Source organism: Bombina bombina, chromosome 5 (assembly GCF_027579735.1).
Source record: "Bombina bombina isolate aBomBom1 chromosome 5, aBomBom1.pri, whole genome shotgun sequence".
In the NCBI taxonomy this organism is placed as follows: domain Eukaryota; kingdom Metazoa; phylum Chordata; class Amphibia; order Anura; family Bombinatoridae; genus Bombina; species Bombina bombina.
Window position 1 is genome coordinate 102,851,978 of NC_069503.1, and position 13,384 is coordinate 102,865,361.

At 38.9% G+C, this 13,384-nt stretch overlaps 1 protein-coding gene across 1 annotated transcript in view; it reads left to right on the forward strand.

The window, feature by feature from the left end:
- LOC128660005 (oocyte zinc finger protein XlCOF6-like) overlaps positions 1–13,384 on the forward strand; it is a 34,547-nt gene that overhangs the window by 2,495 nt on the left and 18,668 nt on the right. The window lies entirely within an intron of this gene.

A 13,384-nucleotide genomic window follows, 5' to 3' on the forward strand; every position in this document is an offset into this window, starting at 1 on the left:
TGTACAATTTTGAATATATTCTCTGACATTGTTAGACTTTATTGGTGGCCTAATATGTCTATCTAAAAGATCTTTAGTTCTCCTGATTCCAGGGTGTCCAGAGAGGGGAGAGTCATGATGCTGTGTGAGTACTACAGATCTAAGTTCTTCAGGTATGTAGAGTTTTGACCTTTTTGAGGTCTTTGATTGGCAGATCCTTATCTGTACTTAAGGCAGATTAAAGTTGTGAGGAGAATACTGGTAACAATCCTCGGAAATTCTTTTGAGGAATGATGGAGGCAGGTGATGGAGATGTTAATGGTCTTTGTTCTTTTCGAAATAGAGCGTTAGACTTCCCATTTTTTGATCCTGGTCTGTAAATGATTTGGTAGTTGAATCTACTGAAATACAGACTCCACCTTACTTGTCTACCTGATAGAGTTTTGTTTTTCTGGGGATATTCGAGGTTCCTGTATATTCAAGGTTCCTGTGATCAGTATAAATGATAATCGGGAGTTCAGTGCCTTCAAGCAAATGTCTCCAAAGTTCAAAGGATCTCTTTATTACCAAAAGTTCCTTTTCCCCTATGGGGTAGTTCATCTCTGGAGGTGACATACCCTTGGATTATTTTTATATGTGTTTAAGCAGAGCGCTGGTTAGAGGGAGGATACCACACAACTTACAAAGGGGAAAAGATCCTTCTATCTTTCCAAATATAGTAGAGTTAGGAGGTGGTAGTAAGTGCGCTAAAAAAAGCTAAAGGTATCCTTAATTGAAAATCTTTTGGGTATCTATAGTATATATATATATTAGAAATTGTAAAAAATCTCTATAGTGCAAAAATTATTCATATGTGATAAGAGATTCTGCAATCCTATTTAAAATAAGTGGAGGGTATATCTATCCAAGTTATTGGTGAAAAACCATAAAGTATTATGATCCCTACAATGGGAAACTACAAAAAAACTAAAACAGTCTATCAACTGTGTTCTATTCTAAAAAAAGGAAAAGTTGCTGAAAGTATGTAACAAATAGCAGTGTTGCAATATACTAGTAAGGAAAAGTATTCTATAATACTAAGAAGTGGATAAGTGTAGTTACTTTATAACTAAGGTGTCATACAGAAACAATGCATTTACTATAGTGCCAAAAAAACAATGGTGTTAAAAACAATTATGCGCTGATAATATATACTAGAAATCCAAAAGTGAATACTTGGATAATAATCTAAAAATTACTTGAAGCCTTGTTTGTATATATAAAAATTTTTTTAATTTGTACACAACCAAAAAAATCAGAATTTAATTTAAGCTAAAACAAGGGGACATCTCCCCAAATATAAAATGTTAAAATCAATATTGAGCAGGTTGATATTCCACACCTGGTACTTTATAAGCATAAATGCTTTGCTGAAAATTGTATTTGTAATCCACTCTGTTTATACAGGGAAAATCAGTCTCTTTATATTACATCAAATATTTGTGAAATGCCGTTGCCTTGTAAATACCCCAATACCATTGTCCCAATACCATTGCATTGTCTGACAAAATATCAGACAATGCAAAATTTGGAATATAATATGACCAAAGAGCTTAAGCAAAAAATGGAACTGGTCTTTTTGAATAGATACATTTCTAAAGATATCATCCCAAGAGGCCTTCGCTTAAACAAAAATTGTACCTTCCCACTTTCAGATACACTACAGACTGAATGGACTGATACTTTAAAAAAAGCATCAAATACCTTAATAGACATTTTAAAGAGATCCAGAAAAGAAACATTAATAAACATTGAGAATAATATCCTAGACATTAAAGAGAAATTAAAGGATAAAAAAAGTAATGAATTTAAAGAAAGAGAAAAAGTTATAATGGATAAATTAGCTAATCTCAATAAGGAACTTCTGAGAACAAAATGGGGAAAGATGGAAAGAGACATAAACGACAATACACAAATACAAAGGGGGGACAACTCAAATACAAACCCCTCTAACCATAACGAACAAAGAAGGGAAAATAATCATGTAAATAGACCACTAGGAGATCCTCAGATACAACGCCAAGGGAATTTTGAAAACAATAGGAATCGTAACTCATATAATGATAATTACCATTATGAGAGAAATTATAACACTAATTCTAATGCCCATTATGAAAGACAAAGATTTCCTAGATACCAAAATAGGGACCACTTTTATTCAGAATTCCAGCATAACTCGTTTAGAAGGAACTCTGATAGAAATTTTCAGAATTGGGAGAACTACTGGGAATACCCCAGAAGAACTAACAGATGGGTAAATAGACAAGATGAGCAATGGAGAATCCCAACACAAAACCGTTTTGAAACTTTTAGAGATCAAAGGCCTAATGAAGAAATACATAAAAATTAGGAACAAGTTTTTTTAGAGAGAAGCCCTCTCAAGAGATCTATTAAGACAGGAAAACGAGTCCAGTTTAAGGAGAAAAAGAAACTTAGAGGAAAGAGAGGAAGAGGAGTTTCTAAACGAGGCAAAAAGGTGGAGATAATGGGTAAACATCAGGGTATCTTTAATCTCAGTAGCATTAAATTGAAGGAAGATGAAGAAAGGGTCCTAAGTCTAGGTCTTTCATTTGCACCAACAAAGAGACTTGATAAGTTCAACACCCATATCCATATTAAAAAATTTGTACGAAATCTCACTATTAAAAGATTTTTTCTCAAAAGCCCTGTTGAAAGGCAAATAAGTAATGAAATTTCAGACAGTATTCAACACACAGATTTCAAGATAAAATCTAAATTTAATCCAATACATGCTAAGGGGAATTACCTTGACACTTTTGAAAAATTAGTGTGTAAAGATATACAGAAATATAACCCTAAGAAACTAAAAAATCATAATTTAAGTGTCAAAGACAAAGAAATTATTGAGAACCTCCAAAAAAACAGTGGGGTGACCATCAAACCTGCCGATAAGGGCGGAGGAATCGTCCTGATGGACACCACCAATTATATCTAAGAGGCACATAGACTTTTAAATAATACTAGGACCTATAAGAAATTAGACTTTGACACCACAAAAATATTCAATAAAACATTAGATAAAATCCTTAAGGATGGTAGTAAATCTGGTATTTTGAATGATAAAGAACTCAAATTTTTGACACCTAAATTTCCCCGTATTCCCATATTCTATTTCCTGCCGAAAATCCATAAATGTTTGGTCAACCCCCCAGGTAGACCAATCATTTCTGGGATAGAATCATCAGCCAATTTGTCCAAATATGTGGACAATTTTCTCCAGAAACATGTCAAAAGCCTGAACTCATACCTTAAGGATTCTACACAAGTCTTAAACACACTTAAATCTATACATTGGGAGGAGGGGATGTTTCTAGCAACGTGCAATATCACATCGTTATATATGGTAATTGACCATTCCAAGGGTATTAAAGCTGTTGAAATGTTTCTAAATTCTGACTCAAACATGACAGATCAACATAGGGCTTTCATTTTAAAAAGCATTAAATACATACTTGACAATAATTACTTTTCTTTTAATGATATGGGCACAAGGTTTGCACCTAGCTATGCCAATCTTTTTATGGGTGCCTGGGAAACTCAATTCTTTGGCACCGGCAGCTATGGTGCAAACCTTGTGCTCTACAAAAGGTACATAGATGACCTTCTAATAGTATGGAATGGCACTGAAAATGAACTTAAGAATATGTTTGATGAAATGAACAATAACACTTGGGGATTAAATTTTACATATAGCTACAGTAGAGAATCAGTGGTGTTTCTGGACCTAGAAATAATGAAAGTAGAAAATAAACTTGAAACCAAGACCCATTTTAAAAAGGTTGACTGCAGTAATTATATACATGCAAAAAGTTGCCATCTAGATGTATGGAAAAAGAACATCCCGGTAGGGCAATTTTTACGTATTAGAAAGAACTGCTCCAGGATTATAGACTTTGAACAGCAATCTGAAATATTATTAGAAAGATTCAAGGTGAGAGGCTATAAAAATGATATCACAGATAAAGCCATAGAGAGAGCTAAGAATACAGATAGAGAGTCCCTGCTGATTTATAAAGAGAAACAAAAAGATACTAACGGTAAGATCATGGTTCCTTTTATAACAGATTATAGTGCTGACCAAAATATTATTAAAAGAATCATAAAAAAACATTGGCACCTGATAAAAGAAGATGATCTTTTAGGGGACAAAATTACTGATAACCCTATATTTGTTTTCAAAAAGGTAGCAAACCTTAAAACACTTTTGGCACCTAGTGAATTAAAAACAAAAAAAGAAAACTATACAAAAACAAAAAGATATAACTGGGAAAAATATTATGGGTTTCTTTCCATGCTACTCATGTAAGGCATGTGGCCACAGCAATAAATTGAAAAATATTAGAATTAACAATATAGAGAAACCCCCTTACTATTAAAGACACTATAAGATGCACTAATAAAAATATAATCTACGTCCTAAAGTGCTCTTGTAACCTTTTTTATTTTGGGGAAACCAAAAGAATGGTAAGGGATCGGGTAAGAGAACACATTGGGAACATAAAAAATGGTAGAGATGATACCCATCTATACAAACACTTCAAATCAGTCCATAAAGGTAAGACTAAAGATCTAAAATATTGGGGTGTACAAAAAGTACATAAACATTGGAGAGGTGGGAATATAGAGAAAAAATTACTAATAAAAGAGGCTGAGTTAATCTATAAATATGATACCCTATACCCAAAAGGTCTAAACTCCGAATTAGACCTCTCACCTTTTCTTCTTGACTAATGAGGGGACAGACTTTAGCCATATCTGATAAAAATCATATGTACCTACTGGGAGAAGAAAAAAAGATCAGCTCTATAAGGGTAGAGACCATCTACATTATATTGTTTGATTTCTTGGTCATAATTAACAAATTAATATTTAAAAAAAAATTTTTTTTTGGATCTCCTGAAATGTATGATGTACATATGTACAGCCTCTGCTCTATAAGAACTTTCATATGTTATGATTTCAGCTCTATGACCATTTAATTAATAATAAGAAAAATTTTAAAAAATTGTTTCTGTAATTTGTTAAATGTTTGATGTGATGGGGGAAACCAGACGTGGACTCCTTGCCCAGTGTGCTTAGAGGAATGTGGCTGCACCTCACTGACGAGGCCCATAGGAGGCCGAAACGATCGTCTGGGGTTGTCATGTTCCTTGTTCAGAGGAGAATTGCCTGGTATTTCGGGGCTGGACTGACCTTAATTGGCAGGATCAGACTGATATACTTCATGAAAGTTTTCTTCTGTGAAAAGCACACTGGTCTAAAAGAGGCTGCTTCCGGGTGGTAAATCGCCATAGAACAAGCCACTGAGCTGTTGTTCGTTCCTGGTAGAGCGCTTCTCTCTTTGTATGCAAATTATTATGACCCTGGGGAAGTCTCCCTATGGGTGATGGGGGAAACCAGACGTGGACTCCTTGCCCAGTGTGCTTAGAGGAATGTGGCTGCACCTCACTGACGAGGCCCATAGGAGGCCGAAACGATCGTCTGGGGTTGTCATGTTCCTTGTTCAGAGGAGAATTGCCTGGTATTTCGGGGCTGGACTGACCTTAATTGGCAGGATCAGACTGATATACTTCAGGAAAGTTTTCTTCTGTGAAAAGCACACTGGTCTAAAAGAGGCTGCTTCCGGGTGGTAAATCGCCATAGAACAAGCCACTGAGCTGTTGTTCGTTCCTGGTAGAGCGCTTCTCTCTTTGTATGCAAATTATTATGACCCTGGGGAAGTCTCCCTATGGGTGATGGGGGAAACCAGACGTGGACTCCTTGCCCAGTGTGCTTAGAGGAATGTGGCTGCACCTCACTGACGAGGCCCATAGGAGGCCGAAACGATCGTCTGGGGTTGTCATGTTCCTTGTTCAGAGGAGAATTGCCTGGTATTTCGGGGCTGGACTGACCTTAATTGGCAGGATCAGACTGATATACTTCAGGAAAGTTTTCTTCTGTGAAAAGCACACTGGTCTAAAAGAGGCTGCTTCCGGGTGGTAAATCGCCATAGAACAAGCCACTGAGCTGTTGTTCGTTCCTGGTAGAGCGCTTCTCTCTTTGTATGCAAATTATTATGACCCTGGGGAAGTCTCCCTATGGGTGATGGGGGAAACCAGACGTGGACTCCTTGCCCAGTGTGCTTAGAGGAATGTGGCTGCACCTCACTGACGAGGCCCATAGGAGGCCGAAACGATCGTCTGGGGTTGTCATGTTCCTTGTTCAGAGGAGAATTGCCTGGTATTTCGGGGCTGGACTGACCTTAATTGGCAGGATCAGACTGATATACTTCAGGAAAGTTTTCTTCTGTGAAAAGCACACTGGTCTAAAAGAGGCTGCTTCCGGGTGGTAAATCGCCATAGAACAAGCCACTGAGCTGTTGTTCGTTCCTGGTAGAGCACTTCTCTCTTTGTATGCAAATTATTATGACCCTGGGGAAGTCTCCCTATGGGTGATGGGGGAAACCTGACGTGGACTCCTTGCCCAGTGTGCTTAGAGGAATGTGGCTTCACCTCACTGACGAGGCCCATAGGAGGCCGAAACGATCTTCTGGGGTTGTCATGTTCCTTGTTCAGAGGAGAATTGCCTGGTATTTCGGGGCTGGACTGACCTTAATTGGCAGGATCAGACTGATATACTTCAGGAAAGTTTTCTTCTGTGAAAAGCACACTGGTCTAAAAGAGGCTGCTTCCGGGTGGTAAATCGCCATAGAACAAGCCACTGAGCTGTTGTTCGTTCCTGGTAGAGCGCTTCTCTCTTTGTATGCAAATTATTATGACCCTGGGGAAGTCTCCCTATGGGTGATGGGGGAAACCAGACGTGGACTCCTTGCCCAGTGTGCTTAGAGGAATGTGGCTGCACCTCACTGACGAGGCCCATAGGAGGCCGAAACGATCGTCTGGGGTTGTCATGTTCCTTGTTCAGAGGAGAATTGCCTGGTATTTCGGGGCTGGACTGACCTTAATTGGCAGGATCAGACTGATATACTTCAGGAAAGTTTTCTTCTGTGAAAAGCACACTGGTCTAAAAGAGGCTGCTTCCGGGTGGTAAATCGCCATAGAACAAGCCACTGAGCTGTTGTTCGTTCCTGGTAGAGCGCTTCTCTCTTTGTATGCAAATTATTATGACCCTGGGGAAGTCTCCCTATGGGTGATGGGGGAAACCAGACGTGGACTCCTTGCCCAGTGTGCTTAGAGGAATGTGGCTGCACCTCACTGACGAGGCCCATAGGAGGCCGAAACGATCGTCTGGGGTTGTCATGTTCCTTGTTCAGAGGAGAATTGCCTGGTATTTCGGGGCTGGACTGACCTTAATTGGCAGGATCAGACTGATATACTTCAGGAAAGTTTTCTTCTGTGAAAAGCACACTGGTCTAAAAGAGGCTGCTTCCGGGTGGTAAATCGCCATAGAACAAGCCACTGAGCTGTTGTTCGTTCCTGGTAGAGCGCTTCTCTCTTTGTATGCAAATTATTATGACCCTGGGGAAGTCTCCCTATGGATGATGGGGGAAACCAGACGTGGACTCCTTGCCCAGTGTGCTTAGAGGAATGTGGCTGCACCTCACTGACGAGGCCCATAGGAGGCCGAAACGATCGTCTGGGGTTGTCATGTTCCTTGTTCAGAGGAGAATTGCCTGGTATTTCGGGGCTGGACTGACCTTAATTGGCAGGATCAGACTGATATACTTCAGGAAAGTTTTCTTCTGTGAAAAGCACACTGGTCTAAAAGAGGCTGCTTCCGGGTGGTAAATCGCCATAGAACAAGCCACTGAGCTGTTGTTCGTTCCTGGTAGAGCGCTTCTCTCTTTGTATGCAAATTATTATGACCCTGGGGAAGTCTCCCTATGGGTGATGGGGGAAACCAGACGTGGACTCCTTGCCCAGTGTGCTTAGAGGAATGTGGCTGCACCTCACTGACGAGGCCCATAGGAGGCCGAAACGATCGTCTGGGGTTGTCATGTTCCTTGTTCAGAGGAGAATTGCCTGGTATTTCGGGGCTGGACTGACCTTAATTGGCAGGATCAGACTGATATACTTCAGGAAAGTTTTCTTCTGTGAAAAGCACACTGGTCTAAAAGAGGCTGCTTCCGGGTGGTAAATCGCCATAGAACAAGCCACTGAGCTGTTGTTCGTTCCTGGTAGAGCGCTTCTCTCTTTGTATGCAAATTATTATGACCCTGGGGAAGTCTCCCTATGGGTGATGGGGGAAACCAGACGTGGACTCCTTGCCCAGTGTGCTTAGAGGAATGTGGCTGCACCTCACTGACGAGGCCCATAGGAGGCCGAAACGATCGTCTGGGGTTGTCATGTTCCTTGTTCAGAGGAGAATTGCCTGGTATTTCGGGGCTGGACTGACCTTAATTGGCAGGATCAGACTGATATACTTCAGGAAAGTTTTCTTCTGTGAAAAGCACACTGGTCTAAAAGAGGCTGCTTCCGGGTGGTAAATCGCCATAGAACAAGCCACTGAGCTGTTGTTCGTTCCTGGTAGAGCGCTTCTCTCTTTGTATGCAAATTATTATGACCCTGGGGAAGTCTCCCTATGGGTGATGGGGGAAACCAGACGTGGACTCCTTGCCCAGTGTGCTTAGAGGAATGTGGCTGCACCTCACTGACGAGGCCCATAGGAGGCCGAAACGATCGTCTGGGGTTGTCATGTTCCTTGTTCAGAGGAGAATTGCCTGGTATTTCGGGGCTGGACTGACCTTAATTGGCAGGATCAGACTGATATACTTCAGGAAAGTTTTCTTCTGTGAAAAGCACACTGGTCTAAAAGAGGCTGCTTCCGGGTGGTAAATCGCCATAGAACAAGCCACTGAGCTGTTGTTCGTTCCTGGTAGAGCGCTTCTCTCTTTGTATGCAGAATACATTCTTATCACCATACCATCATTACTAATTTTATGAATATTACTAATTTTAATAATATTACTAATGAATTGCAGTAGTAAATATAAGAAATATTATTTTTTAAGAAAATATCTGAATTAGTAAAACAGTAAGATATAAGCCGGAACGAAAAAAGATATTCCTCTTTTAAGCTGAAAAAGAAAAAAATTATTCCACCTTAACAAGTCAGAACATATACAGAGAAAACACTGATATGTAGCACCTTTGTAATTCCACCTTAAAAACATCAATCAAGGAACTACCAATCAGAACCTTCTGACACCTTTATAAGGATATACCTGACCAGTCACCTCTATCTTGAAAAAGCTCCCTGGTGAGCAAAACACGTTGATCTGAGTGGCTGTGTTATTTGTTAAAATATCACTTGAATGAGGACATTCCAAATCTGAAGATTTTCCAAAGCATTTCATTATAACCCGGGTTATCCACATATCTAACAATCTCTTATGCTTCCTTTTTTTCCTGCGTGCATTAAGCACTAAGTGCAGGGAATCACATCTGGCTGCAATAGAAGAGATAACTATCTCTATAACACCTAAAGATTTGAACATCCAGAGAGCCGATAACCAGCATTAACAGCTGTCAAGTGTACCGATGACGTCAGACGCCAAGACACACGCGGCGCACTGATTCGGTTTGGAACTTGGATCTGAACAGACGATATGGGTCTCACACGAGAGGTGAACTGAATAAAAAGAACCTTAAAATACTAAGATAAATAAGGTATACTGACTGTATCGTGTTATAAGAAGTCTCACTACTGCTTTATTGCTCAGCTTCGAGCCTGGTCAGCAAAGCCTATTTACAAGGCAACGGCATTTCACAAATATTTGATGTAATATAAAGAGACTGATTTTCCCTGTATAAACAGAGTGGATTACAAATACAATTTTCAGCAAAGCATTTATGCTTATAAAGTACCTGGTGTGGAATATCAACCTGCTCAATATTGATTTTAACATTTTATATTTGGGGAGACGTCCCCTTGTTTTAGCTTAAATTAAATTCTGATTTTTTGGTTGTGTACAAATTAAAAAAAAAATTATATATACAAACAAGGCTTCAAGTAATTTTTAGATTATTATCCAAGTATTCACTTTTGGATTTCTAGTATATATTATCAGCGCATAATTGTTTTTAACACCATTGTTTTTTTGGCACTATAGTAAATGCACATTGTTTCTGTATGACACCTTAGTTATAAAGTAACTACTCTTATCCACTTCTTAGTATTATAGAATACTTTCCCTTACTAGTATATTGCAACACTGCTATTTGTTACATACTTTCAGCAACTTTTCCTTTTTTTAGAATAGAACACAGTTGATAGACTGTTTTAGTTTTTTTGTAGTTTCCCATTGTAGGGATCATAATACTTTATGGTTTTTCACCAATAACTTGGATAGATATACCCTCCTTATTTTAAATAGGATTGCAGAATCTCTTATCACATATGATTAATTTTTGCACTATAGAGATTTTTTACAATTTCTAATATATATACTATAGATACCCAAAAGATTTTCAATTAAGGATACCTTTAGCTTTTTTTAGCGCACTTACTACCACCTCCTAACTATACCCTTGGATTAATAAGCCACAGGATGTAGAGGTTTGTGAAGATTCTTCCTTTGTGAGAGGACAGCTCCCAGAGCATAGTCAGAGGAATAGACTTCTAATATAAACTGTAATGTAAGGGTCAGGGAAGCGAAGAATGGGTGCTGAAGTGAAATATTCTTTTAGATATTCAAAAGAGTTTGCAGCCTCATTATTCCAATGGAATGGAGTGGTAGAACTCGTAAGTTGGGTGAGGGGTTTAGCGATTTTGGAAAACCCTTTTATAAATTTCCTATAATAGTTGCTGAAACCCAGGAACTGCTTTAGTTCTTTCCTGGTGGTAGGCTGAGGCCATTGCTTCATGGCATCTACCTTATTCTCCTGCATCTTAATTCCTTTGGGACCCTAATGGTATAACCAAGAAAGGATATATTCTGAGTGTGAAAAACACACTTTTAAGCTTTAGCATAATCAGTGCACTTGAAGTTTTGATAGCACCCACCTAACATGTTTGATATGTGCGTCAATAGACTGAGAATAGATTAAGATATCATCCAAGTAAACTACTACACATATATCCAGCAATTTCCTGAAGACATCATTAATAAAGTGCTGAAAGGTGGCTGGGGCGTTGCATAAGCTGAAGGGCATCACCAGGTACTCGTATAACCCATATCTGGTTCTAAATGCGGCCAACCACTCATCACCCTCCCTTATGCGGACTAAATTATAGGCTCCCCTGAGATCCAATTTTGTGAACCACTTAGCTTGATGTAGTCGTTCAATCAATTCAGGAATCAATGGAGAGGATACCTATTTTTGATTGTGATTTTGTTGAGATCCCTGTAATCAACTATAGGTCGAAGTGACTGATTCTTATTCCTAATGAAGAACATACCAGCAGCGGCTGGTGATACAGATGGTCATATAAACCCCTTTTTCAAGTTGTCTTCCAAATAAGTCTTTAGATGATTAAGTTCGGCTGACTTAAAGGGTATAGATGTCCATATGGAGGTGTAGTTCCTGGCTTCAATTCGATTGGATAATTGTAAGATCTATGCAGAGGGAGATTTTCTGCCTCACGTTTGCTAAATACTTCAGCGAATTCTGAATATACCTTAGGAATATTAAGTTGATCTTCAGATACTTTTGATATTTGCATAATAGGAGAGTGTGTATAACAGGTTTGTTGAAAGTATGAAGATTGTAAGGTTATTTGGAGAGTTTTCCAATCAAGTGTGGGTTCATGAATGCGTAACCATTGAAGACCTAACACTAAAGGGAATAATGGGGAAGGAATGACTTCGAAAACTATATATTCATGATGGGAATTGTGTATAGTAGTTAAAATAGGTACAGTGTAATAGGACCAGTGGAGATTTCTGAACCATCGACTACACGGATTGACACAGGTGTTTTCTTTTTTTATGAGTGGTATTTTATTCTTATCAATTAAAGTGTTGTCAATATAATTTCCAAAGGCTGCTGTGTCAAGGATGGCTTCTGTCATCATTCGATCAAACTAGTTTGTCATGTACAATTAATGAGGTTAAAGAGGCATTGCACTTACTTTTCTTATTCTTGTCCAGTATAGGACAGTCCTTAACTGTATGTGCTGGGTTAGCACAATACATGCTCAAAGCTTTGGTTTTCCTCCTGTACCTTTCTTCTGCAGTTAAACGTCCCCTTAGCATTCCAATTTCCATAGGTTCTGAGCTGTTTACTGAATAGCTTTGGCTTGGTTGCTGGACATGTGGTATACATTTTTTTTATCCTGAGTCTCTATGCAGATGTTCACTTTTTTCTCAGAGTCTTCTATTAATCTGCATAGTAAGCTTGATTAATGCCTCTAGAGTGTCTGGTAATTCAGTCCTAGCTAATTTGTCCTTTACCAAGTCAGACTACTAGCCTATACTGATTTCTCAATGCCACAGTATTCCATTGGGAGTCGGTTGCATACTGTTTAAACTCTGTTATATATATTTCAACTGGTCTGTTCCCTTGCTTCAGTGCTCTCATTTTGCTTTCTGCAATAATTTGCAAATTGGTGTTGAGATACAATTCATCCATTACAGACAAAAAGTCATCCAATGAAGGTAGTATCAGATTATCTGATTCATAGTATGAGTCAGCCCAGACCTTTGGTTCTTCTCTTAAAAAAGAAATCAATGTTAAAACCTTAATCCTGTCATTGGGATAAGTCTTTGGTTTAAGGTTGAATGTCAGCAAACAAGCATTTTTAAACTGGCAAAGTGCCTTTCTGTCACAATAAAACAGATCTGGAGGGGATAGCTGTGGTTCTGGTGTGTTATCAGATAATACAGGCTTACTGGAAAGTGATTTACTGATGACCTTCCTGAGAGTGTCATTTTCCATTTGTACAGTAGATCCCTTAGGCTCTGATCCACACGTTGAGACAGATTGTAAACTATTTGGGGGAGGTCTGCTGGATCCATTTTATGGCTTTGTTATTATGTAAGAATAGACCTTGGAATCTCTGAAATCCTGAAAATCTGTGGATCGCAACTGCAAACAAAAGTTGGTTAATGTATCACATGGCAATAGATCAGATATATCCAAAAGATTTTTGGCTGCCTTAAGTGAAATTAATACGTAATGACTGGATCAAGTATTAACATGTATCAACTACTTGATAATATATGATACAGCAAGAGAAGTACTTGAGAAACTGAATAATAGGTAGCAGAGTATAGTATAGAACTTCTGTTATGGAACTCAGAGGAAACAACACTGCTTGAATGCTGTTTACACTATGGCTATCAGTAATGCTGCGGCTGACCAGGAATCCTTGGTACTGGTGATGTAGGTGGTTTACCTGGAGTTAGCTGAGAGGATGATGACGAGCCAGTGGGTGTGTCATAGTTACGATAACACAGAGTGGT